We start from the raw sequence: 27,180 nt of genomic DNA, 5'->3' as shown, positions 1-27,180 counted from the left end.
AAGGCGGAATAAGCTAGAGCCGATTTTTCAACGCTATCTTGTTCACACAATGCCTACAAGTCTAAATATGCATTTTCAGCCTTCTAGCTCTTTTAGTTAAGGAGTTATTGCAAGGCATTTGGTAAAAATGTCAACGCGGTTTTCTCTAAGACGGAATAAGCTAGAGCCGATTTTTCAACGCTATCTTGTTCACACAATGCCTACAAGTCTAAATATGCATTTTCAGCCTTCTAGCTCTTTTCGTTAAGGAGATATTGCAAGGCATTTGGAAAAAATGTCAACGCGGTTTTCTCTAAGGCGGAATAAGCTGGAGCAGATTTTTCAACGCTATCTTGTTCACACAATGCCTACAATTCTAAATCTGCATTTTCAGCCTTCTAGCTCTTTTCGTTAAGGAGTTATTGCAAGGCATTTGGAAAAAATGTCAACGCGGTTTTCTCTAAAGCGGAATAAGCTAGAGCCGATTTTTCAACGCTATCTTGTTCACACAATGCCTACAAGTCTAAATATGCATTTTCAGCCTTCTAGCTCTTTTCGTTAAGGAGTTATTGCAAGGCATTTGGAAAAAATGTCAACGCGGTTTTCTCTAAGGCGGAATAAGCTAGAGCCGATTTTTCAACGCTATCTTGTTCACACAATGCCTACAAGTCTAAATATGCATTTTCAGCCTTCTAGCTCTTTTCGTTAAGGAGTTATTGCAAGGCATTTGGAAAAAATGTCAACGCGGTTTTCTCTAAGGCGGAATAAGCTAGAGCCGATTTTTCAACGCTATCTTGTTCACACAATGCCTACAAGTCTAAATATGCATTTTCAGCCTTCTAGCTCTTTTCGTTAAGGAGTTATTGCAAGGCATTTGGTAAAAATGTCAACGCGGTTTTCTCTAAGGCGGAATAAGCTGGAGCAGATTTTTCAACGCTATCTTGTTCACACAATGCCTACAATTCTAAATCTGCATTTTCAGCCTTCTAGCTCTTTTCGTTAAGGAGATATTGCAAGGCATTTGGAAAAAATGTCAACGCGGTTTTCTCTAAGGCGGAATAAGCTAGAGCCGATTTTTCAACGCTATCTTGTTCACACAATGCCTACAATTCTAAATCTGCATTTTCAGCCTTCTAGCTCTTTTCGTTAAGGAGTTATTGCAAGGCATTTGGAAAAAATGTCAACGCGGTTTTCTCTAAGGCGGAATAAGCTAGAGCAGATTTTTCAACGCTATCTTGTTCACACAATGCCTACAATTCTAAATCTGCATTTTCAGCCTTCTAGCTCTTTTCGTTAAGGAGATATTGCAAGGCATTTGGAAAAAATGTCAACGCGGTTTTCTCTAAGGCGGAATAAGCTGGAGCAGATTTTTCAACGCTATCTTGTTCACACAATGCCTACAATTCTAAATCTGCATTTTCAGCCTTCTAGCTCTTTTCGTTAAGGAGTTATTGCAAGGCATTTGGAAAAAATGTCAACGCGGTTTTCTCTAAGGCGGAATAAGCTAGAGCCGATTTTTCAACGCTATCTTGTACACACAATGCCTACAAGTCTAAATATGCATTTTCAGCCTTTTAGCTCTTTTCGTTAAGGAGTTATTGCAAGGCATTTGGAAAAAATGTCAACGCGGTTTTCTCTAAGGCGGAATAAGCTAGAGCCGATTTTTCAACGCTTTCTTGTTCACACAATGCCTACAAGTCTAAATATGCATTTTCAGCCTTCTAGCTCTTTTCGTTAAGGAGTTATTGCAAGGCATTTGGTAAAAATGTCAACGCGGTTTTCTCTAAGGCGGAATAAGCTGGAGCAGATTTTTCAACGCTATCTTGTTCACACAATGCCTACAATTCTAAATCTGCATTTTCAGCCTTCTAGCTCTTTTCGTTATTTTCGTTAAGGAGATATTGCAAGGCATTTGGAAAAAATGTCAACGCGGTTTTCTCTAAGGCGGAATAAGCTGGAGCAGATTTTTCAACGCTATCTTGTTCACACAATGCCTACAATTCTAAATCTGCATTTTCAGCCTTCTAGCTCTTTTCGTTAAGGAGTTATTGCAAGGCATTTGGAAAAAATGTCAACGCGGTTTTCTCTAAAGCGGAATAAGCTAGAGCCGATTTTTCAACGCTTTCTTGTTCACACAATGCCTACAAGTCTAAATATGCATTTTCAGCCTTCTAGCTCTTTTCGTTAAGGAGTTATTGCAAGGCATTTGGAAAAAATGTCAACGCGGTTTTCTCTAAGGCGGAATAAGCTAGAGCCGATTTTTCAACGCTATCTTGTTCACACAATGCCTACAAGTCTAAATATGCATTTTCAGCCTTCTAGCTCTTTTCGTTAAGGAGTTATTGCAAGGCATTTGGTAAAAATGTCAACGCGGTTTTCTCTAAGGCGGAATAAGCTGGAGCAGATTTTTCAACGCTATCTTGTTCACACAATGCCTACAATTCTAAATCTGCATTTTCAGCCTTTTAGCTCTTTTCGTTAAGGAGATATTGCAAGGCATTTGGAAAAAAATGTCAACGCGGTTTTCTCTAAGGCGGAATAAGCTGGAGCAGATTTTTCAATGCTATCTTGTTCACACAATGCCTACAAGTCTAAATCTGCATTTTCAGCCTTCTAGCTCTTTTCGTTAAGGAGATATTGCAAGGCATTTGGAAAAAATGTCAACGCGGTTTTCTCTAAGGCGGAATAAGCTAGAGCCGATTTTTCAACGCTATCTTGTTCACACAATGCCTACAAGTCTAAATCTGCATTTTCAGCCTTCTAGCTCTTTTCGTTAAGGAGATATTGCAAGGCATTTGGAAAAAATGTCAACGCGGTTTTCTCTAAGGCGGAATAAGCTAGAGCCGATTTTTCAACGCTATCTTGTTCACACAATGCCTACAATTCTAAATCTGCATTTTCAGCCTTCTAGCTCTTTTCGTTAAGGAGATATTGCAAGGCATTTGGAAAAAAATGTAAACGCGGTTTTCTCTAAGGCGGAATAAGCTGGAGCAGATTTTTCAACGCTATCTTGTTCACACAATGCCTACAAGTCTAAATCTGCATTTTCAGCCTTCTAGCTCTTTTCGTTAAGGAGATATTGCAAGGCATTTGGAAAAAATGTCAACGCGGTTTTCTCTAAGGCGGAATAAGCTGGAGCAGATTTTTCAACGCTATCTTGTTCACACAATGCCTACAAGTCTAAATCTGCATTTTCAGCCTTCTAGCTCTTTTCGTTAAGGAGATATTGCAAGGCATTTGGAAAAAATGTCAACGCGGTTTTCTCTAAGGCGGAATAAGCTGGAGCAGATTTTTCAACGCTATCTTGTTCACACAATGCCTACAAGTCTAAATCTGCATTTTCAGCCTTCTAGCTCTTTTCGTTAAGGAGATATTGCAAGGCATTTGGAAAAAATGTCAAATGAATCTCAACCCTCAGCAATGTCAAGGGCAATACTCTAAATGACATTCTGGTCTTTTGGACCCAAAAGGGCGGGACCAAACAAATTTAAACCTCATCCTTTTCAATGGGTTTTGGGACTGCGGGCAAAAATGGGCATGGTGAAATGTAGCTCAACCCTCAGCCATGTCAAGGGCGATACTCTGAATGACATTCTGAGACTTTGGACCCAAAGGGGTGGGGCCAAACAAACTTAAACCCCCTCAGCTATTTCAATGGGTTTAGGGGCTGCAAGGCAAAAAGGGACATGGTCAAATGAATCTCAACCCTCAGCCCTCAAGTGCTATACTATGAATGGCATTATTTGCTGTTGGACCCAAAGGGACGGGGCGAAACAAGTTTAAACACCCTCAGCTATTTCAATGGGTTTAGGGGCTGCTAGGCAAAAATGGGCATGATCAAATGAATCTCAACCCTCAGCCATGTCAAGGGCAATTCTCTGAATGACATTCTGGGCTTTTGGACCCAAAGGGGCGGGGCCAAACAAATTTAAACCTCCTGATCCTTTTCAATGGGTTTTGGGGCTGCTGACAAAAAGGGTCATGGTCAAATGAATCTCAAGCCTTAGCCCCCAAGGGCTATACTGTGAATGGCATTATTGGCTTTTGGACCCAAAGGGGTGGGGCCAAACAAACTTAAACCACCTCAGCTATTTCAATGGGTTTAGGGGCTGCAAGGCAAAAATCGACATGGTCAAATGAATCTCAACCCTCATCCCTTAATATTCTGAATGGCATTATTGGCTTTTGGACCCAAAGGGACGGGGCAAAACAAATTAAAAACACCCTCAGCTATTTCAATGGGTTTAGGGGCTGCTAGGCATAAAGGGGCATGATCACATGAATCTCAACCCTCAGCCATGTCAAGGGCAATACTGTGAATGACATTCTGGGCTTTTGGACCCAAAGGGCTGGGGCCAAACAAACTTAAACCCCCTCAGCTATTTCAATGGGTTTAGGGGCTGCAAGACAAAAAGGGACATGGTCAAATTAATCTCAACCTTCAGCCCTCAAGGGCTATACTCTGAATGGCATTAGTGGCTTTTGGACCCAAAGGGGTGGGGCCAAACAAATTTAAACCTTCTGATCCTGTTCAATGGGTTTTGGGGCTGCTGGCAAAAAGGGGCGTGGTAAAATGTAGCTCATCCCTCAGCCAAGGGCAATACTCTAAATGACATTCTGGTCTTTTGGACCCAAAAGGGCGGGACCAAACAAATTTAAACCTCATCCTTTTCAATGAGTTTTGGGACTGCGGGCAAAAATGGGCATGGTCAAATGTAGCTCAACCCTCAGCCATGTCAAGGGCAATACACTGAATGACATTCTGGGCTTTTGGACCCAAAAGGGCGGGACCAAACAAATTTAAACCTCATCCTTGTCAATGAGTTTTGGGACTGCGGGCAAAAATGGGCATGGTCAAATGTAGCTCAACCCTAAGCCATGTCAAGGGCAATACACTGAATGACATTCTGGGCTTTTGGACCCAAAGGGGCGGGGCCAAACAAATTTAAACCTCCTGATCCTTTTCAATGGGTTTTGGGGCTGCTGACAAAAAGGGTCATGGTCAAATGAATCTCAAGCCTTAGCCCCCAAGGGCTATACTGTGAATGGCATTATTGGCTTTTGGACCCAAAGGGGTGGGGCCAAACAAACTTAAACCACCTCAGCTATTTCAATGGGTTTAGGGGCTGCAAGGCAAAAAGGGACATGGTCAAATGAATCTCAACCCTCATCCCTTAATATTCTGAATGGCATTATTGGCTTTTAGACCCAAAGGGACGGGGCAAAACAAATTAAAAACACCCTCAGCTATGTCAATGGGTTTAGGGGCTGCTAGGCATAAAGGGGCATAATCACATGAATCTCAACCCTCAGCCATGTCAAGGGCAATACTGTGAATGACATTCTGGGCTTTTGGACCCAAAGGGCTGGGGCCAAACAAACTTAAACCCCCTCAGCTATTTCAATGGGTTTAGGGGCTGCAAGACAAAAAGGTCAAATTAATCTCAACCTTCAGCCCTCAAGGGCTATACTCTGAATGGCATTAGTGGCTTTTGGACCCAAAGGGGTGGGGCCAAACAAATTGAAACCTTCTGATCCTGTTCAATGGGTTTTGGGGCTGCTGGAAAAAAGGGGCGTGGTAAAATGTAGCTCATCCCTCAGTTATGTCAAGGGCAATACTCTAAATGACATTCTGGTCTTTTGGACCCAAAAGGGCGGGACCAAACAAATTTAAACCTCATCCTTTTCAATGAGTTTTGGGACTGCGGGCAAAAATGGGCATGGTCGAATGTAGCTCAACCCTCAGCCATGTCAAGGGCAATACACTGAATGACATTCTGGGCTTTTGGACCCAAAGGGGCGGGGCCAAACGAATTTAAACCTCCTGATCCTTTTCAATGGGTTTTGGGGCTGCTGACAAAAAGGGTCATGGTCAAATGAATCTCAACCCTCAGCCCCCAAGGGCTATACTCTGAATGGCATTATTGGCTTTTGGACCCAAGGGGACGGGGCAAAACAAATTTAAACACCCTCAGCTATTTCAATGGGTTTAGGGGCTGCTAGGCAAAAAGGGACATGGTCAAATGAGTCTCAACCCTCAGCCCTCAAGGGCTATACTCTGAATGGCATTATTGGCTTTTGGACCCAAAGGGGCGGGGCCAAACAAATTTAAACCTACTGATCCTTTTCAATAGGTTTTGGGGCTGCTGCCAAAAAGGGGCATGGTCAAATGTAGCTCAACCCTTAGCCATGACAAGGGCAATACTCTGAATGACATTCTGGGCTTTTGGACCCAAATGGGCGAGGCCAAACACATATAAACCTCCTCATCCTTTTCAATGGGTATTGGCTCTGCTGGCAAAAAGGAGCATGGTCAAATGAGTCTCAACCCTCAGCCCTCAAGGGCTATACTCTGAATGGCATTATTGGCTTTTGGACCCAAAGGGGCGGGGCCAAACAAATTTAAAGCTACTGATCCTTTTCAATAGGTTTTGGGGCTGCTGCCAAAAAGGGGCATGGTCAAATGTAGCTCAACCCTCAGCCATGTCAAGGGCTATACTCTGAATGGCATTCTTGGCTTTTGCACCCAAAGGGGCGGGCCAAACACATTTAAACCTCCTCATCCTTTTTAATGGGTTTAGGGGCTGCTGGCAAAAAGGGGCATGGACAAATGTAGCTTAACCCTGAGCCATGTCAAGGGCTATACTCTGAATGGCATTATTGGCTTTTGGACCCAAAGGGACAGGGCCAAACAAATTTAAACCCCCTCAGCTATTTCAATTGTTTTAGGGGCTGCTAGGCAAAAAGGGGCATGATCAAATGAATCTCAACCCTCAGCCATGTCAAGACCAATACTCTGAATGACATTCTGGGCTTTTGGACCAAAAGGGGCGGGGCCAAACAAATTTAAACCTTCTGATCCTTTTCAATGGGTTTTGGGGCTGCTGGCAAAAAGGGACATGGTCAAATGTAGCTCAACCCTCAGCCATGTCAAGGGCAATACTCTGAATGACATTCTGGGCTTTTGGACCAAAAGGGGCAGGGCCAAACGAATATAAACCTCCTCATCCTTTTCAATTGGTTTTGGGACTGCTGGCAAATATGGGCATGGTCAAATGAGTCTCAACCCTCAGCCCTCAAGGGCTATACTCTGAATGGCATTATTGGCTTTTGGACCCAAAGGGGCGGGGCCAAACAAATTTAAAGCTACTGATCCTTTTCAATAGGTTTTGGGGCTGCTGTCAAAAAGGGGCATGGTCAAATGTAGCTCAACCCTCAGCCATGTCAAGGGCTATACTCTGAATGGCATTCTTGGCTTTTGCACGCAAAGGGGCGGGCCAAACACATTTAAACCTCCTCATCCTTTTTAATGGGTTTAGGGGCTGCTGGCAAAAAGGGGCATGGACAAATGTAGCTTAAACCTGAGCCATGTCAAGGGCTATACTCTGAATGGCATTATTGGCTTTTGGACCCAAAGGGACAGGGCCAAACAAATTTAAACCCCCTCAGCTATTTCAATTGTTTTAGGGGCTGCTAGGCAAAAAGGGGCATGATCAAATGAATCTCAACCCTCAGCCATGTCAAGACCAATACTCTGAATGACATTCTGGGCTTTTAGACCAAAAGGGGCGGGGCCAAACAAATTTAAACCTTCTGATCCTTTTCAATGGGTTTTGGGGCTGCTGGCAAAAAGGGACATGGTCAAATGTAGCTCAACCCTCAGCCATGTTAAGGGCAATACTCTGAATGACATTCTGGGCTTTTGGACCAAAAGGGGCAGGGCCAAACGAATATAAACCTCCTCATCCTTTTCAATTGGTTTTGGGACTGCTGGCAAATATGGGCATGGTCAAATGTAGCTCAACCCTCAGCCATGTCAAGGGCAATACTCTGAATGACATTCTGGGCTTTTGGACCCGAAGGGGTGGGGCAAAACAAACTTAAACCCCCTCAGCTTTTTCAATTGGTTTAGGCGCTGCAAGGCAAAAAGGGACATGGTCAAATGAATCTCATCCCTCAGCCCTCAAGGGCTATACTCTGAATGGCATTATTGGCTTTTGGACCCAAAGGGACGGGGCAAAACAAATGTAAACCCCCTCAGCTATTTCAATGGGTTTAGGGGCTGCTAGGCAAAAATGGGCATGATCAAATGAATCTCAACCCTCAGCCATGTCAAGGGCAACACTCTGAATGACATTCTGGGCTTTTGGACCCAAAGGGGCGAGGCCAAACAAATTTAAACCTCCTGATCCTTTTCAATGGGTTTTGGGGCTGCTGACAAAAAGGGGCATGGTCAAATGAATTTTAACCCTCAGCCATGTCAAGGGCAATACTCTGAATAGAATTCTTGGCTTTTGGACCCAATGGGGCGGAGCCAAACAAATTTAAACCCCCTCAGCTATTTCAATTGGTTTAGGGGCTGCTAGCAAAAACGGGTGTGGACAAATGTAGCTCAACCCTCAGACATGTCAAGGGCTATACTCTAAATTACATTCTGGTCTTTTGGACCCAAAAGGGTGGGACCAAACAAATTTAAACCTCATCCTTTTCAATGGGTTTTGGGACAGCGGGCAAAAATGGGCTTGGTCAAATGTAGCTCAACCCTCAGCCATGTCAAGGGCAATACTCTGAATGACATTCTGGGCTTTTGGACCCAAAGGGGTGGGGCCAAACAAACTTAAACCCCCTCAGCTATTTCAATGGGTTTAGGGTTACTGGGCAAAAAGGGGCATGGTCAAATGAATCTCAACCCTAGGCCCTCAAGGGCTATACTCTGAATGACATTTTGGGCTTTTGGAAACAATGGGGCGGGGCCAAACAAATTTAAACCCCCTCAGCTATTTCAATGGGTTTAGGGGCTGCTAGGAAAAAGGGGCGTTTCAAATGTATCTCAACCCTCATACATTCTGGGCTTTTGTATCTAAAGGGGTGGGGCCAAACAAATGTAATCCTCCTCATTCTTTTCAATGGATTTTGGAGCTGCTGGCAAAAAGGGGTGTGGACAAATGTAGCTCAACCCTCAGCCATGTCAAAAGCTATACTCTGAATGGCATTCTTGGCTTTTGGACCCAAAGGGGCGGGGCCAAACGAATTTAAACCTCCTGATCCTTTTCAATGGGTTCTGGGGCTGCTGACAAAAATGGGCATAGTCAAATGTAGCTCAACCCTCAGCCATGTCAAGGGCAATACTCTGAATGACATTCTGGGCTTATGGACCCAAGGGGATGGGGCCAAACATACTTAAACCACCTCAGCTATTTCAATTGGTTTAGGGGCTGCAAGGCAAAAAGGGACATGGTCAAATGAATCTCAAACCTCAGCCCTCAAGGACTATACTCTGAATGGCATTATTGGATTTTGGACCCAAAGGGACGGGGCAAAACAAATTTAAAGCTACTGATCCTTTTCAATAGGTTTTGGGGCTGCTGCCAAAAAGGGGCATGGTCAAATGTAGCTCAACCCTCAGCCATGTCAAGGGCTATACTCTGAATGGCATTCTTGGCTTTTGGACCCAAAGGGGCGGGGCCAAAAGAATTTAAAACTTCTGATCCTTTTCAATGGGTTTTGGGGCTGCTGGCAAAAAGGGGCATGATCAAATGAATCTCAACCCTCAGCCATGTCAAGGGCAACACTCTGAATGACATTCTGGTCTTTTGGACCCAAAAGGGCGGGACCAAACAATTTTAAACCTCATCCTTTTCAATGAGTTTTGGGACTGCGGGCAAAAATGGGCATGGTCAAATGTAGCTCAACCCTCAGCCATGTCAAGGGCAATACACTGAATGACATTCTGGGCTTTTGGACCAAAAGGGGCGGGGCCAAACGAATTTAAACCTCCTGATCCTTTTCAATGGGTTTTGGGGCTGCTGACAAAAAGGGTCATGGTAAAATGAATCTCAACCCTCAGCCCCCAAGGGCTATACTCTGAATGGCATTATTGGCTTTTGGACCCAAGGGGACGGGGCAAAACAAATTTAAACACCCTCAGCTATTTCAATGGGTTTAGGGGCTGCTAGGCAAAAAGGGACATTGTCAAATGAGTCTCAACCCTCAGCCCTCAAGGGCTATACTCTGAATGGCATTATTGGCTTTTGGACCCAAAGGGGCGGGGCCAAACTAATTTAAACCTACTGATCCTTTTCAATAGGTTTTGGGGCTGCCGCCAAAAAGGGGCATGGTCAAATGTAGCTCAACCCTTAGCCATGACAAGGGCAATACTCTGAATGACATTCTGGGCTTTTGGACCCAAATGGGCGAGGCCAAACACATATAAACCTCCTCATCCTTTTCAATGGGTATTGGCTCTGCTGGCAAAAAGGAGCATGGTCAAATGAGTCTCAACCCTCAGCCCTCAAGGGCTATACTCTGAATGGCATTATTGGCTTTTGGACCCAAAGGGGCGGGGCCAAACAAATTTAAAGCAACTGATCCTTTTCAATAGGTTTTGGGGCTGCTGCCAAAAAGGGGCATGGTCAAATGTAGCTCAACCCTCAGCCATGTCAAGGGCTATACTCTGAATGGCATTCTTGGCTTTTGCACCCAAAGGGGCGGGCCAAACACATTTAAACCTCCTCATCCTTTTTAATGGGTTTAGGGGCTGCTGGCAAAAAGGGGCATGGACAAATGTAGCTTAACCCTGAGCCATGTCAAGGGCTATACTCTGAATGGCATTATTGGCTTTTGGACCCAAAGGGACAGGGCCAAACAAATTTAAACCCCCTCAGCTATTTCAATTGTTTTAGGGGCTGCTAGGCAAAAAGGGGCATGATCAAATGAATCTCAACCCTCAGCCATGTCAAGACCAATACTCTGAATGACATTCTGGGCATTTGGACCAAAAGGGGCGGGGCCAAACAAATTTAAACCTTCTGATCCTTTTCAGTGGGTTTTGGGGCTGCTGGCAAAAAGGGACATGGTCAAATGTAGCTCAACCCTCAGCCATGTCAAGGGCAATACTCTGAATGACATTCTGGGCTTTTGGACCAAAAGGGGCATCGCCAAACGAATATAAACCTCCTCATCCTTTTCAATTGGTTTTGGGACTGCTGGCAATTATGGTCATGGTCAAATGTAGCTCAACCCTCAGCCATGTCAAGGGCAATACTCTGAATGACATTCTGGGCTTTTGGACCCGAAGGGGTGGGGCAAAACAAACTTAAACCCCCTCAGCTTTTTCAATTGGTTTAGGCGCTGCAAGGCAAAAAGGGACATGGTCAAATGAATCTCATCCCTCAGCCCTCAAGGGCTATACTCTGAATGGCATTATTGGCTTTTGGACCCAAATGGATGGGGCAAAACAAATGTAAACCCCCTCAGCTATTTCAATGGGTTTAGGGGCTGCTAGGCAAAAATGGGCATGATCAAATGAATCTCAACCCTCAGCCATGTCAAGGGCAACACTCTGAATGACATTCTGGGCTTTTGGACCCAAAGGGGCGAGGCCAAACAAATTTAAACCTCCTGATCCTTTTCAATGGGTTTTGGGGCTGCTGACAAAAAGGGGCATGGTCAAATGAATTTTAACCCTCATCCATGTCAAAGGCAATACTCTGAATAGAATTCTTGGCTTTTGGACCCAAAGGGGCGGAGCCAAACAAATTTAAACCTCCTCAGCTATTTCAATGGGTTTAGGGGCTGCTACCAAAAAGGGGTGTGGACAAATGTAGCTCAACCCTCAGACATGTCAAGGGCTATACTCTAAATTACATTCTGGTCTTTTGGACCCAAAAGGGCGGGACCAAACAAATTTAAACCTCATCCTTTTCAATGGGTTTTGGGACTGCGGGCAAAAATGGGCATGGTCAAATGTAGCTCAACCCTCAGCCATGTCAAGGGCAATACTCTGAATGACATACTCTGGGCTTTTGGACCCAAAGGGGTGGGGCCAAACAAACTTAAACTCCCTCAGCTATTTCAATGGATTTAGGGTTCCTGGGCAAAAAGGGGCATGGTCAAATGAATCTCAACCCTAGGCCCTCAAGGGCTATACTCTGAATGACATTTTGGGCTTTTGGAAACAATGGGGCGGGGCCAAACAAATTTAACCCCCCTCAGCTATTTCAATGGGTTTAGGGGCTGCTAGGAAAAAGGGGCGTTTCAAATGTATCTCAACCCTCATACATTCTGGGCTTTTGTATCTAAAGGGGTGGGGCCAAACAAATTTAATCCTCCTCATTCTTTTCAATGGATTTTGGAGCTGCTGGCAAAAAGGGGTGTGGACAAATGTAGCTCAACCCTCAGCCATGTCAAAAGCTATACTCTGAATGGCATTCTTGGCTTTTGGACCCAAAGGGGCAGGGCCAAACGAATTTAAACCTCCTGATCCTTTTCAATGGGTTCTGGGGCTGCTGACAAAAATGGGCATAGTCAAATGTAGCTCAACCCTCAGCCATGTCAAGGGCAATACTCTGAATGACATTCTGGGCTTATGGACCCAAAGGGATGGGGCCAAACAAACTTAAACCACCTCAGCTATTTCAATTGGTTTAGGGGCTGCAAGGCAAAAAGGGACATGGTCAAATGAATCTCAAACCTCAGCCCTCAAGGACTAAACTCTGAATGGCATTATTGGCTTTTGGACCCAAAGGGACGGGGCAAAACAAATTTAAAGCTACTGATCCTTTTCAATAGGTTTTGGGGCTGCTGCCAAAAAGGGGCATGGTCAAATGTAGCTCAACCCTCAGCCATGTCAAGGGCTATACTCTGAATGGCATTCTTGGCTTTTGGACCCAAAGGGGCGGGGCCAAAAGAATTTAAACCTTCTGATCCATTTCAATGGGTTTTGGGGCTGCTGGCAAAAAGGGGCATGATCAAATGTAGCTCAACCCTCAGCCATGTCAAGGGCAATACTCTGAATGACATTCTGGGATTTTGGACCCAAAAGGGCGGGACCAAACAAATTTAAACCTCATCCTTTTTCAATTGGTTTTGGGACTGCGTGCAAAAATGGGCATGGTCAAATGTAGCTCAACCCTCAGCCACGTCAAGGGCTATACTCTGAATGGCATTATTGGCTTTTGGACCCAAAGGGGCGGGGCCAAACAAATTTAAACCTACTGATCCTTTTCAATAGGTTTTGGGGCTGCTGCCAAAAAGGGGCATGGTCAAATGTAGCTTAACCCTCAGCCATGACAAGGGCAATACTCTGAATGACATTCTGGGCTTTTGGACCCAAATGGGCGGGGCCAAACAAATTTAAACCTCCTCATCCTTTTCAATGGGTATTGGCTCTGCTGGCAAAAAGGAGCATGGTCAAATGAATCTCAACCCTCAGCCATGTCAAGGGCTATACTCTGAATGGCATTCTTGGCTTTTGCAACCAAAGGGGCGGGCCAAATACATTTAAACCTCCTCATCCTTTTTAATGGGTTTAGGGGCTGCTGGCAAAAAGGGGCATGGACAAAAGTAGCTTAACCCTGAGCCATGTCAAGGGCTATACTCTGAATGGCATTATTGGCTTTTGGACCCAAAGGGACGGGGCCAAACAAATTAAAACCCCCTCAGCTATTTCAATGGTTTTAGGAGCTGCTAGGCAAAAAGGGGCATGATCAAATGAATCTCAACCCTCAGCCATGTCAAGACCAATACTCTGAATGACATTCTGGGCTTTTGGACCAAAAGGGGCGGGACCAAACAAATTTAAACCTCATCCTTTTCAATGGGTTTTGGGACTGCTGGCAAAAATGGGCATGGTCAAATGTAGCTCAACCCTCAGCCATGTCTAGGGCAATACTCTGAATGACATTCTGGGCTTTTGGACCCGAAGGGGTGGGGCCAAACAAACTTAAACCCCCTCAGCTTTTTCAATTGGTTTAAGCGCTGCAAGGCAAAAAGGGACATGTTCAAATGAATCTCAACCTCAGCCCTCAAGGGCTATACTCTGAATGGCATTATTGGCTTTTGGACCCAAAGGTGCGAGGCCAAACAAATTTAAACCTCCTGATCCTTTTCAATGGGTTTTGGGGCTGCTGACAAAAAGGGGCATGGTCAAATGAATTTTAACCCTCAGCCATGTCAAGGGCAATACTCTGAATGGCATTCTTGACTTTTGGACCCAAAAGGGCAGGACCAAACAAATTTAAACACGCTCAGCTATTTCAATGGGTTTAGGGTTGCTAGGCAAAAAGGGGCATAGTCAAATGAATCTCAACCCTAGGCCCTCAAGGGCTATACTCTGAATGACATTTTGGGCTTTTGGAAACAAAGGGGCGGGGCCAAACGAATTTAAACCCCCTCAGCTATTTCAATGGGTTTAGGGGCTGCTAGGAAAAAGGGGCGTGGCAAATGTATCTCAACCCTCATACAGTCTGGGCTTTTGTATCTAAAGGGGTGGGGCCAAACGAATTTAATCCTCTTCATTCTTTTCAATGGATATTGGAGCTGCTGGCAAAAAGGGGTGTGGACAAATGTAGCTCAACCCTCAGCCATGTCAAGGGCTATACTCTGAATGGCATTCTTGGCTTTTGGACCCAAAGGGGCGGGCCAAACACATTTAAACCTCCTCATCCTTTTCATTGGGTTTTAGGTCTGCTGGCAAAAAGGGGCGTGGTCAAATGTAGCTCAACCCTCAGCCATGTCAAGGGCAATACTCTAAATGACATTCTGGTCTTTTGGACCCAAAAAGGGCGGGACCAAACAAATTTAAACCTCATCCTTTTCAATGGGTTTTGGGACTGCGGGCAAATATGGGCATGGTCAAATGTAGCTCAACCCTCAGCCATGTCAAGGGCTATACTATGAATGGCATTCTTGGCTTTTGGGCCCAAAGGGGTGGGGCCAAACAAATTTAAACCCCCTCAGCTATTTCAATGGGTTTAGAGTTCCTGGGCAAAAAGGGGCACGGTCAAATTAATCTCAACCCTAGGCCCTCAAGGGCTATACTCTGAATGACATTTTGGGCTTTTGGAAACAACGGGGCGGGGCCAAACAAATTTAAACCCCCTCAGCTATTTCAATGGGTTTAGGGGCTGCTAGGAAAAAGGGGTGTTTCAAATGTATCTCAACCCTCATACATTCTGGGCTGTTGTATCTAAAAGGGTGGGGCCAAACGAATTTAATCCTCCTCATTCTTTTCAATGGATTTTGGAGCTGCTGGCAAAAAGGGGTGTGGACAAATGTAGCTCAACCCTCAGCCATGTCAAAAGTTATACTCTGAACGGCATTCTTGGCTTTTGGACCCAAAGGGGCGGGGCCAAACGGATTTAAACCTCCTGATCCTTTTCAATGGGTTCTGGGGCTGCTGACAAAAATGGGCATATTTAAATGTAGCTCAACCCTCAGCCATGTCAAGGGCAATACTCTGAATAACATTCTGGGCTTTTGGACCCAAAGGGGTGGGGCCAAACAAACTTAAACCACCTCAGCTATTTCAATGGGTTTAGGGGCTGCAAGGCAAAAAGGGACATGGTCAAATGAATCTCAACCCTCACCCCTTAAGGACTATACTCTGAATGGCATTATTGGCTTTTGGACCCAAAGGGACGGGGCAAAACAAATTTAAACACCCTCAGCTATTTCAATGGGTTTAGGGGCTGCTAGGCAAAAATGGGCATGATCAAATGAATCTCAACCCTCAGCCATGTCAAGGGCAATTCTCTGAATGACATTCTGGGCTTTTTGACCCAAAGGGGCGGGGCCAAACAAATTTAAACCTTCTGATCCTTTTCAATGGGTTTTGGGGCTGCTGGCAAAGAGGGGCATGGTCAAATGTAGCTCAACCCTCAGCCATGTCAAGGGCAATACTCTGAATGACATTCTGGGCTTTTGGACCCAAAGGGGTGGGGTCAAACAAACTTAAACCCGCTCAGCTATTTCAATGGGTTTTGGGACTGCTGGCAAAAATGGGCATGGTCAAATGTAGCTCAACCCTCAGCCATGTCTATGGCAATACTCTGAATGACATTCTGGGCTTTTGGACCAAAAGGGGCAGGGCCAAACAAATTTAAACCCCCTCAGCTATTTCAATTGTTTTAGGGGCTGCTAGGCAAAAAGGGGCATGATCAAATGAATCTCAACCCTCAGCCATGTCAAGACCAATACTCTGAATGACATTCTGGGCTTTTGGACCAAAAGGGGCAGGGCCAAACAAATATAAACCTCCGCATCCTTTTCAATTGGTTTTGGGACTGCTGGCAAATATGGGCATGGTCAAATGTAGCTCAACCCTCAGCCATGTCAAGGGCAATACTCTGAATGACATTCTGGGCTTTTGGACCCGAAGGAGTGGGGCCAAACAAACTTAAACCCCCTCAGCTTTTTCAATTGGTTTAGGCGCTGCAAGGCAAAAAGGGACATGGTCAAATGAATCTCAACCTTCAGCCCTCAAGGGCTATACTCTGAATGGCATTATTGGCATTTGGACCCAAAGGGACGGGGCAAAACAAATGTAAACACCCTCAGCTATTTCAATGGGTTTAGGGACTGCTAGGCAAAAATGGGCATGATCAAATGAATCTCAACCCTCAGCCATGTCAAGGGCAACACTCTGAATAACATTCTGGGCTTTTGGACCCAATGGGGCGAGGCCGAACAAATTTAAACCTCCTGATCCTTTTCAATGGGTTTTGGGGCTGCTGACAAAAAGGGGCATGGTCAAATGAATTTTAACCCTCAGCCATGTCAAGGGCAATACTCTGAATATAATTCTTGGCTTTTGGACCCAAAGGGGTGGAGCCAAACAAATTTAAACCCCCTCAGCTATTTCAATGGGTTAAGGGGCTGCTAGCAAAAAGGGGTGTGGACAAATGTAGCTTAACCCTCAGACATGTCAAGGGCTATACTCTAAATTACATTCTGGTCTTTTGGACCCAAAAGGGCGGGACCAAACAAATTTAAACCTCATACTTTTCAATGGGTTTTGGGACTGCGGGCAAAAATGGGCATGGTCAAATGTAGCTCAACCCTCAGCCATGTCAAGGGCAATACTCTGAATGACATTCTGGGCTTTTGGACCCAAAGGGGTGGGGCCAAACAAACTTAAACCCCCTCAGCTATTTCAATGGGTTTAGGGTTCCTGGGCAAAAAGGGGCATGGTCAAATGAATCTCAACCCTAGGCCCTCAAGGGCTATACTCTGAATGACATTTTGGGCTTTTGGAAACAATGGGGCGGGGCCAAACAAATTTAAACCCCCTCAGCTATTTCAATGGGTTTAGGGGCTGCTAGGAAAAAGGGGCGTTTCAAATGTATCTCAACCCTCATACATTCTGGGCTTTTGTATCTAAAGGGGTGGGGCCAAACAAATTTAATCCTCCTCATTCTTTTCAATAGATTTTGGAGCTGCTGGCAAAAAGGGGTGTGGACAAATGAGCTCAACCCTCAGCCATGTCAAAAGCTATACTCTGAATGGCATTCTTGGCTTTTGGACCCAAAGGGGCGGGGCCAAACGAATTTAAACCTTTCTGATCCTTTTCAATTTGTTCTGGGGCTGCTGACAAAAATGGGCATAGTCAAATGTAGCTCAACCCTCAGCCATGTCAAGGGCAATACTCTGAATCACATTCTGGGCTTTTGGACCCAAAGGGGTGGGGCCAAACAAACTTAAACCACCTCAGCTATTTCAATTGGTTTAGGGGCTGCAAGGCAAAAAGGGACATGGTCAAATGAATCTTAACCCTCAGCCCTCAAGGACTATACTCTGAATGGCATTATTGGCTTTTGGACCCAAAGGGAAGGGGCGAAACAAATTTAAACACCCTCAGCTATTTCAATGGGTTTAGGGGCTGCTAGGCAAAAATGGGCATGATCAAATGAATCTCAACCCTCAGCCATGTCAAGGGCAATTCTCTGAATGACATTCTGGGCTTTTAGACCCAAAGGGGCGGGGCCAAACAAATTTAAACCTTCTGATCCTTTTCAATGGGTTTTGGGGCTGCTGGCAAAGAGGGGCATGGTCAAATGTAGCTCAACCCTCAGCCATGTCAAGGGCAATACTCTGAATGACATTCTGGGATTTTGGACCCAAAAGGGCGGGACCAAACAAATTTAAACCTCATCCTTTTTCAATTGGTTTTGGGACTGCGGGCAAAAATGGGCATGGTCAAATGTAGCTCAACCCTCAGCCATGTCAAGGGCAATACTCTGAATGACATTCTGGGCTTTTGGACCCAAAGGGGTGGGGCCAAACAAACAAACCCCCTCAGCTATTTCAATGGGTTTAGGGGCTGCAAGGCAAAAAGGGACATGGTCAAATGAATCTCAACCCTCAGCCCTCAAGGGCTATACTCTGAATGGCATTATTGGCCTTTGGACCCAAAGGGGCGGGGCCAAACAAATGTAAACCTACTGATCCTTTTCAATAGGTTTTGGGGCTGCTGCCAAAAAGGGGCATGGTCAAATGTAGCTCAACCCTCAGCCATGACAAGGGAAATACTCTGAATGACATTCTGGGCTTTTGGACCCAAATGGGCGGGGCCAAACAAATTTAAACCTCCTCATCCTTTTCAATGGGTATTGGCTCTGCTGGCAAAAAGGAGCATGGTCAAATGAATCTCAACCCTCAGCCATGTCAAGGGCTATACTCTGAATGGCATTCTTGGCTTTTGCACCCAAAGGGGCAGGCCAAACACATTTAAACCTCCTCATCCTTTTTAATGGGTTTAGGGGCTGCTGGCAAAAAGGGGCATGGACAAATGTAGCTTAACCCTGAGCCATGTCAAGGGCTATACTCTGAATGGCATTATTGGCTTTTGGACCCAAAGGGACGGGGCAAAACAAATTTAAACCCCTCAGCTATTTCAATGGTTTTAGGGGCTGCTAGGCAAAAAGGGGCATGATCAAATGAATCTTAACCCTCAGCCATGTCAAGACCAATACTCTGAATGAGATTCTGGGCTTTTGGACCAAAAGGGGCGAGACCAAACAAATTTAAACCTCATCCTTTTCAATGGGTTTTGGGACTGCTGGCAAAAATGGGCATGGTCAAATGTAGCTCAACCCTCAGCCATGTCTATGGCAATACTCTGAATGACATTCTGGGCTTTTGGACCCGAAGGGGTGGGGCCAAACAAACTTAAACCCCCTCAGCTTTTTCAATTGGTTTATTCGCTGCAAGGCAAAAAGGGACATGGTCAAATGAATCTCAACCCTCAGCCCTCAAGGGCTATACTCTGAATGGCATTATTGGCTTTTGGACCCAAAGGGACGGGGCAAAACAAATGTAAAAACCCTCAGCTATTTCAATGGATTTAGGGGCTGCTAGGCAAAAATGGGCATGATCAAATGAATCTCAACCCTCAGCCATGTCAAGGGCAACACTCTGAATGACATTTTGGGCTTTTGGACCCAAAGGGGCGGGGCCAAACAAATTTAAACCCCCTCAGCTATTTCAATGGGTTTAGGGGCTGCTAGCAAAAAGGGGTGTGGACAAATGTAGCTCAACCCTCAGACATGTCAAGGGCTATACTCTGAATGGCATTCTTGGCTTTTGGACCCAAAGGGGCGGGGCCAAACAAATTTAAACCCCCTCAGCTATTTCAATGGGTTTAGGGGTTCTAGTCAAAAAGGGGCATGGTCAAATGAATCTCAACCCTAGGCCCTCAAGTTCTATACTCTGAATGACATTTTGGGCTTTTGGAAACAAAGGGGCGAGGCCAAACGAATTTAAACCCCCTCAGCTATTTCAATGGGTTTAGGGGCTGCTAGGAAAAAGGCGTGTGGCAAATGTATCTCAACCCTCATACATTCTGGGCTTTTGTATCTAAAGGGGTGGGGCCAAACAAATTTAATCCTCCTCATCCTTTTCAATGAATTTTGGAGCTGCTGGTAACATGGGTTGTGGGAAAATGTAGCTCAACCCTCAGCCATGTAAAGGGCTATACTCTGAATGGCATTCTTGGCTTTTGGACCCAAATGGGCGGGCCAAACACATTTAAACCTCCTCATCCTTTTCATTGGGTTTTTGGTCTGCTGGCGAAAAGGGGCGTGGTCAAATGTAGCTCAACCCTAAGCCATGTCAAGGGCAATACTCTAAATTACATTCTGGTCTTTTGGACCCAAAAGGGCGGGACCAAACAAATTTAAACCTCATCCTTTTCAATGGGTTTTGGGACTGCGGGCAAATATGGTCATGGTCAAATGTAGCTTAACCCTCAGCCATGTCAAGGGCAATACTCTGAATGACATTCTGGGCTTTTTGACCCAAAGGGGTGGGGCCAAACAAACATAAACCCCCTCAGCTATTTCAATGGGTTTAGGGTTTCTAGTCAAAAAGGGGCATGGTCAAATTAATCTCAACCCTAGGCCCTCAAATTTAATCCTCCTCATTCTTTTTAATGGATTTTGGAGCTGCTGGCAAAAAGGGGTGTGGACAAATGTAGCTCAACCCTCAGCCATGTCAAAAGCTATACTCTGAATTTCATTCTTGGCTTTTGGACCCAAGGGGGCGGGGCCAAACGAATTTAAACCTCCTGATCCTTTTCAATGGGTTCTGGGGCTGCTGACAAAAATGGGCATAGTCAAATGTAGCTCAAACCTCAGCCATGTCAAGGGCAATACTCTGAATCACATTCTGGGCTTTTGGACCCAAAGGGGTGGGGCCAAACAAACTTAAACCACCTCAGCTATTTCAATTGGTTTAGGGGCTGCAAGGCAAAAAGGGACATGGTCAAATGAATCTCAACCCTCACCCCTTAAGGACTATACTCTGAATGGCATTATTGGCTTTTGGACCCAAAGGGACAGGGCCAAAGAAATTTAAACCCCCTCAGCTATTTCAATGGGTTTAGGGGCTGCTAGGCAAAAATGGGCATGATCAAATGAATCTCAACCCTCAGCCATGTCAAGGGCAATTCTCTGAATGACATTCTGGGCTTTTAGACCCAAAAGGGCGGGGCCAAACAAATTTAAACCTTCTGATCCTTTTCAATGGGTTTTGGGGCTGCTGGCAAAGAGGGGCATGGTCAAATGTAGCTCAACCCTCAGCCATGTCAAGGGCAATACTCTGAATGACATTCTGGGATTTTGGACCCAAAAGGGCGGGTCCAAACTAATTTAAACCTCATCCTTTTTCAATTGGTTTTGGGACTGCGGGCAAAAATGGGCATGGTCAAATGTAGCTCAACCCTCAGCCATGTCAAGGGCAATACTCTGAATGACATTCTGGGCTTTTGGACCCAAAGGGGTGGGGCCAAACAAACAAACCCCCTCAGCTATTTCAATGGGTTTAGGGGCTGCAAGGCAAAAAGGGACATGGTCAAATGAATCTCAACCCTCAGCCCTCAAGGGCTATACTCTGAATGGCATTATTGGCCTTTGGACCCAAAGGAGCGGGGACAAACAAATTTAAACCTACTGATCCTTTTCAATAGGTTTTGGGGCTGCTGCCAAAAAGGGGCATGGACAAATGTAGCTCAACCCTCAGCCATGACAAGGGCAATACTCTGAATGACATTCTGGGCTTTTGGACCCAAATGGGCGGGGCCAAACAAATTTAAACCTCCTCATCCTTTTCAATGGGTATTGGCTCTGCTGGCAAAAAGGAGCATGGTCAAATGAATCTCAACCCTCAGCCATGTCAAGGGCTATACTCTGAATGGCATTCTTGGCTTTTGCACCCAAAGGGGCAGGCCAAACACATTTAAACCTCCTCATCCTTTTTAATGGGTTTTGGGGCTGCTGGCAAAAAGGGCCATGGTCAAATGTAGCTCAACCCTCAGCCATGTCAAGGGCAATACTCTGAATGACATTCTGGGCTTTTGGACCCAAAGGGGTGGGGCCAAACAAACTTAAACCCCCTCAGCTATTTCAATGGGTTTAGGGGCTGCAAGGCAAAAAGGGACATGGTCAAATGAATCTCAACCCTCAGCCCTCAAGGGCTATACTCTGAATGGCATTATTGGCTTTTGGACCCAAAGGGACAGGGCCAAACAAATTTAAACCCCCTCAGCTATTTCAATGGTTTAAGGGGCTGCTAGGCAAAAAGGGGCATGATCAAATGAATCTCAACCCTCACCCATGTCAAGACCAATACTCTGAATGACATTCTGGGCTTTTGGACCAAAAGGGGCGGGGCCAAACAAATTTAAACCTTCTGATCCTTTTCAATGGGTTTTGGAGCTGCTGGCAAAAAGGGGCATGGTCAAATGTAGCTCAACCCTCAGCCATGTCATGGGCAATACTCTAAATGACATTGTGGGCTTTTGGAATCAAAGGGGTAGAACCAAGCAAACTTAAACCCCCTCAGCTATTTCAATGGGTTTAGGGGCTGCAAGGCAAAAAGGGACATGGTCAAATGAATCTCAACCCTCAGCCCTCAAGGGCTATACTCTGAATGGCATTATATGCTTTTGGACCCAAAGGGGCGGGGCCAAACAAATTTAAACCTACTGATCCTTTTCAATAGGTTTTGGGGCTGCTGCCAAAAAGGGGCATGGTCAAATGTAGCTCAACCCTCAGCCATGACAAGGGCAATACTCTGAATGGCATTATTGGCTTTTGGACCCAAAGGGACGGGGCCAAACAAATTTAAACCCCCTCAGCTATTTCAATGGGTTTAGGGTTTCTAGTCAAAAAGGGGCATGGTCAAATTAATCTCAACCCTAGGCCCTCAAGGGCTATACTCTGAATGACATTTTGGGCTTTTGGAAACAAAGGGGCGGGGCCAAACAAATTCAAACCCCCTCAGCTATTTCAATGGGTTTAGGGGCTGCTAGGCAAAAAGGGGCATGATCAAATTAATCTCAACCCTAAGCCATGTCAAGGGCAATACTCTGAATGAAATTCTGGGCATTTGGACCAAAAGGGGCGGGGCCAAACAAATTTAAACCTTCTGATCCTTTTCAATGGGTTTTAGGGCTGCAAGGCAAAAAGGGACATGGTCAAATGAATCTCAACCCTCAGCCTTCAAGGGCTATACTCTGAATGGCATTATTGGCTTTTGTATCTCAACCCTCATACATTCTGGGCTTTTGTATCTAAAGGGGTGGGGCCAAACGAATTTAATCCTCCTCATCCTTTTCAATGGATTTTGGAGCTGCTGGTAAAAAGGGGTGTGGACAAATGTAGCTCAACCCTCAGCCATGTCAAGGGCTATACTCTGAATGGCATTCTTGGCTTTTGGACCCAAAGGGGCGGGCCAAACACATTTAAACATCCTCCTCCTTTTCATTGGGTTTTTGGTCTGCTGGCAAAAAGGGGCGTGGTCAAATGTAGCTCAACCCTCAGCCATGTCAAGGGCTATACTCTGAATGGCATTCTTGGCTTTTGGACCCAAAGGGGCGGGCCAAACACATTTAAACATCCTCCTCCTTTTCATTGGGTTTTTGGTCTGCTGGCAAAAAGGGGCGTGGTCAAATGTAGCTCAACCCTCAGCCATGTCAAGGGCTATACTATGAATGGCATTCTTGGCTTTTGGACCCAAAGGGGCGGAGCCAAACAAATTTAAACCCCCTCAGCTATTTCAATGGGTTTAGGGGCTGCTAGCAAAAAGGGGTGTGGACAAATGTAGCTTAACCCTCAGACATGTCAAGGGCTATACTCTAAATTACATTCTTGTCTTTTGGACCCAAAAGGGCGGGACCAAACAAATTTAAACCTCATACTTTTCAATGGGTTTTGGGACTGCGGGCAAAAATGGGCATGGTCAAATGTAGCTCAACCCTCAGCCATGTCAAGGGCAATACTCTGAATGACATTCTGGGCTTTTGGACCCAAAGGGGTGGGGCCAAACAAACTTAAACCCCCTCAGCTATTTCAATGGGTTTAGGGTTCCTGGGCAAAAAGGGGCATGGTCAAATGAATCTCAACCCTAGGCCCTCAAGGGCTATACTCTGAATGACATTTTGGGCTTTTGGAAACAATGGGGCGGGGCCAAACAAATTTAAACCCCCTCAGCTATTTCAATGGGTTTAGGGGCTGCTAGGAAAAAGGGGCGTTTCAAATGTATCTCAACCCTCATACATTCTGGGCTTTTGTATCTAAAGGGGTGGGGCCAAACAAATTTAATCCTCCTCATTCTTTTCAATAGATTTTGGAGCTGCTGGCAAAAAGGGGTGTGGACAAATGTAGCTCAACCCTCAGCCATGTCAAAAGCTATACTCTGAATGGCATTCTTGGCTTTTGGACCCAAAGGGGCGGGGCCAAACGAATTTAAACCTTTCTGATCCTTTTCAATGGGTTCTGGGGCTGCTGACAAAAATGGGCATAGTCAAATGTATCTCAACCCTCAGCCATGTCAAGGGCAATACTCTGAATGACATTCTGGGCTTTTGGACCCAAAGGGGTGGGGCCAAACAAACTTAAACCACCTCAGGTATTTCAATTGGTTTAGGGGCTGCAAGGCAAAAAGGGACATGGTCAAATGAATCTTAACCCTCAGCCCTCAAGGACTATACTCTGAATGGCATTATTGGCTTTTGGACCCAAAGGGACAGGGCCAAAGAAATTTAAACCCCTCAGCTATTTCAATGGGTTTAGGGGCTGCTAGGCAAAAATGGGCATGATCAAATGAATCTCAACCCTCAGCCATGTCAAGGGCAATTCTCTGAATGACATTCTGGGCTTTTAGACCCAAAAGGGCGGGGCCAAACAAATTTAAACCTTCTGATCCTTTTCAATGGGTTTTGGGGCTGCTGGCAAAGAGGGGCATGGTCAAATGTAGCTCAACCCTCAGCCATGTCAAGGGCAATACTCTGAATGACATTCTGGGATTTTGGACCCAAAAGGGCGGGTCCAAACTAATTTAAACCTCATCCTTTTTCAATTGGTTTTGGGACTGCGGGCAAAAATGGGCATGGTCAAATGTAGCTCAACCCTCAGCCATGTCAAGGGCAATACTCTGAATGACATTCTGGGCTTTTGGACCCAAAGGGGTGGGGCCAAACAAACAAACCCCCTCAGCTATTTCAATGGGTTTAGGGGCTGCAAGGCAAAAAGGGACATGGTCAAATGAATCTCAACCCTCAGCCCTCAAGGGCTATACTCTGAATGGCATTATTGGCCTTTGGACCCAAAGGAGCGGGGACAAACAAATTTAAACCTACTGATCCTTTTCAATAGGTTTTGGGGCTGCTGCCAAAAAGGGGCATGGACAAATGTAGCTCAACCCTCAGCCATGACAAGGGCAATACTCTGAATGACATTCTGGGCTTTTGGACCCAAATGGGCGGGGCCAAACAAATTTAAACCTCCTCATCCTTTTCAATGGGTATTGGCTCTGCTGGCAAAAAGGAGCATGGTCAAATGAATCTCAACCCTCAGCCATGTCAAGGGCTATACTCTGAATGGCATTCTTGGCTTTTGCACCCAAAGGGGCAGGCCAAACACATTTAAACCTCCTCATCCTTTTTAATGGGTTTTGGGGCTGCTGGCAAAAAGGGCCATGGTCAAATGTAGCTCAACCCTCAGCCATGTCAAGGGCAATACTCTGAATGACATTCTGGGCTTTTGGACCCAAAGGGGTGGGGCCAAACAAACTTAAACCCCCTCAGCTATTTCAATGGGTTTAGGGGCTGCAAGGCAAAAAGGGACATGGTCAAATGAATCTCAACCCTCAGCCCTCAAGGGCTATACTCTGAATGGCATTATTGGCTTTTGGACCCAAAGGGACAGGGCCAAACAAATTTAAACCCCCTCAGCTATTTCAATGGTTTAAGGGGCTGCTAGGCAAAAAGGGGCATGATCAAATGAATCTCAACCCTCACCCATGTCAAGACCAATACTCTGAATGACATTCTGGGCTTTTGGACCAAAAGGGGCGGGGCCAAACAAATTTAAACCTTCTGATCCTTTTCAATGGGTTTTGGAGCTGCTGGCAAAAAGGGGCATGGTCAAATGTAGCTCAACCCTCAGCCATGTCATGGGCAATACTCTAAATGACATTGTGGGCTTTTGGAATCAAAGGGGTAGAACCAAGCAAACTTAAACCCCCTCAGCTATTTCAATGGGTTTAGGGGCTGCAAGGCAAAAAGGGACATGGTCAAATGAATCTCAACCCTCAGCCCTCAAGGGCTATACTCTGAATGGCATTATATGCTTTTGGACCCAAAGGGGCGGGGCCAAACAAATTTAAACCTACTGATCCTTTTCAATAGGTTTTGGGGCTGCTGCCAAAAAGGGGCATGGTCAAATGTAGCTCAACCCTCAGCCATGACAAGGGCAATACTCTGAATGGCATTATTGGCTTTTGGACCCAAAGGGACGGGGCCAAACAAATTTAAACCCCCTCAGCTATTTCAATGGGTTTAGGGTTTCTAGTCAAAAAGGGGCATGGTCAAATTAATCTCAACCCTAGGCCCTCAAGGGCTATACTCTGAATGACATTTTGGGCTTTTGGAAACAAAGGGGCGGGGCCAAACAAATTCAAACCCCCTCAGCTATTTCAATGGGTTTAGGGGCTGCTAGGCAAAAAGGGGCATGATCAAATGAATCTCAACCCTCAGCCATGTCAAGGGCAATACTCTGAATGAAATTCTGGGCATTTGGACCAAAAGGGGCGGGGCCAAACAAATTTAAACCTTCTGATCCTTTTCAATGGGTTTTAGGGCTGCAAGGCAAAAAGGGACATGGTCAAATGAATCTCAACCCTCAGCCTTCAAGGGCTATACTCTGAATGGCATTATTGGCTTTTGTATCTCAACCCTCATACATTCTGGGCTTTTGTATCTAAAGGGGTGGGGCCAAACGAATTTAATCCTCCTCATCCTTTTCAATGGATTTTGGAGCTGCTGGTAAAAAGGGGTGTGGACAAATGTAGCTCAACCCTCAGCCATGTCAAGGGCTATACTCTGAATGGCATTCTTGGCTTTTGGACCCAAAGGGGCGGGCCAAACACATTTAAACATCCTCCTCCTTTTCATTGGGTTTTTGGTCTGCTGGCAAAAAGGGGCGTGGTCAAATGTAGCTCAACCCTCAGCCATGTCAAGGGCTATACTCTGAATGGCATTCTTGGCTTTTGGACCCAAAGGGGCGGGCCAAACACATTTAAACATCCTCCTCCTTTTCATTGGGTTTTTGGTCTGCTGGCAAAAAGGGGCGTGGTCAAATGTAGCTCAACCCTCAGCCATGTCAAGGGCTATACTATGAATGGCATTCTTGGCTTTTGGACCCAAAGGGGCGGAGCCAAACAAATTTAAACCCCCTCAGCTATTTCAATGGGTTTAGGGGCTGCTAGCAAAAAGGGGTGTGGACAAATGTAGCTTAACCCTCAGACATGTCAAGGGCTATACTCTAAATTACATTCTTGTCTTTTGGACCCAAAAGGGCGGGACCAAACAAATTTAAACCTCATACTTTTCAATGGGTTTTGGGACTGCGGGCAAAAATGGGC

The sequence above is a fragment of the Crinia signifera genome, chromosome 5, assembly GCF_055691185.1.
Source record: "Crinia signifera chromosome 5, ASM5569118v1, whole genome shotgun sequence".
NCBI lineage: Eukaryota > Metazoa > Chordata > Amphibia > Anura > Myobatrachidae > Crinia > Crinia signifera.
The sequence above is the reverse complement of the archived record's forward strand: the minus strand, read 5'-3'. Positions refer to the sequence as shown.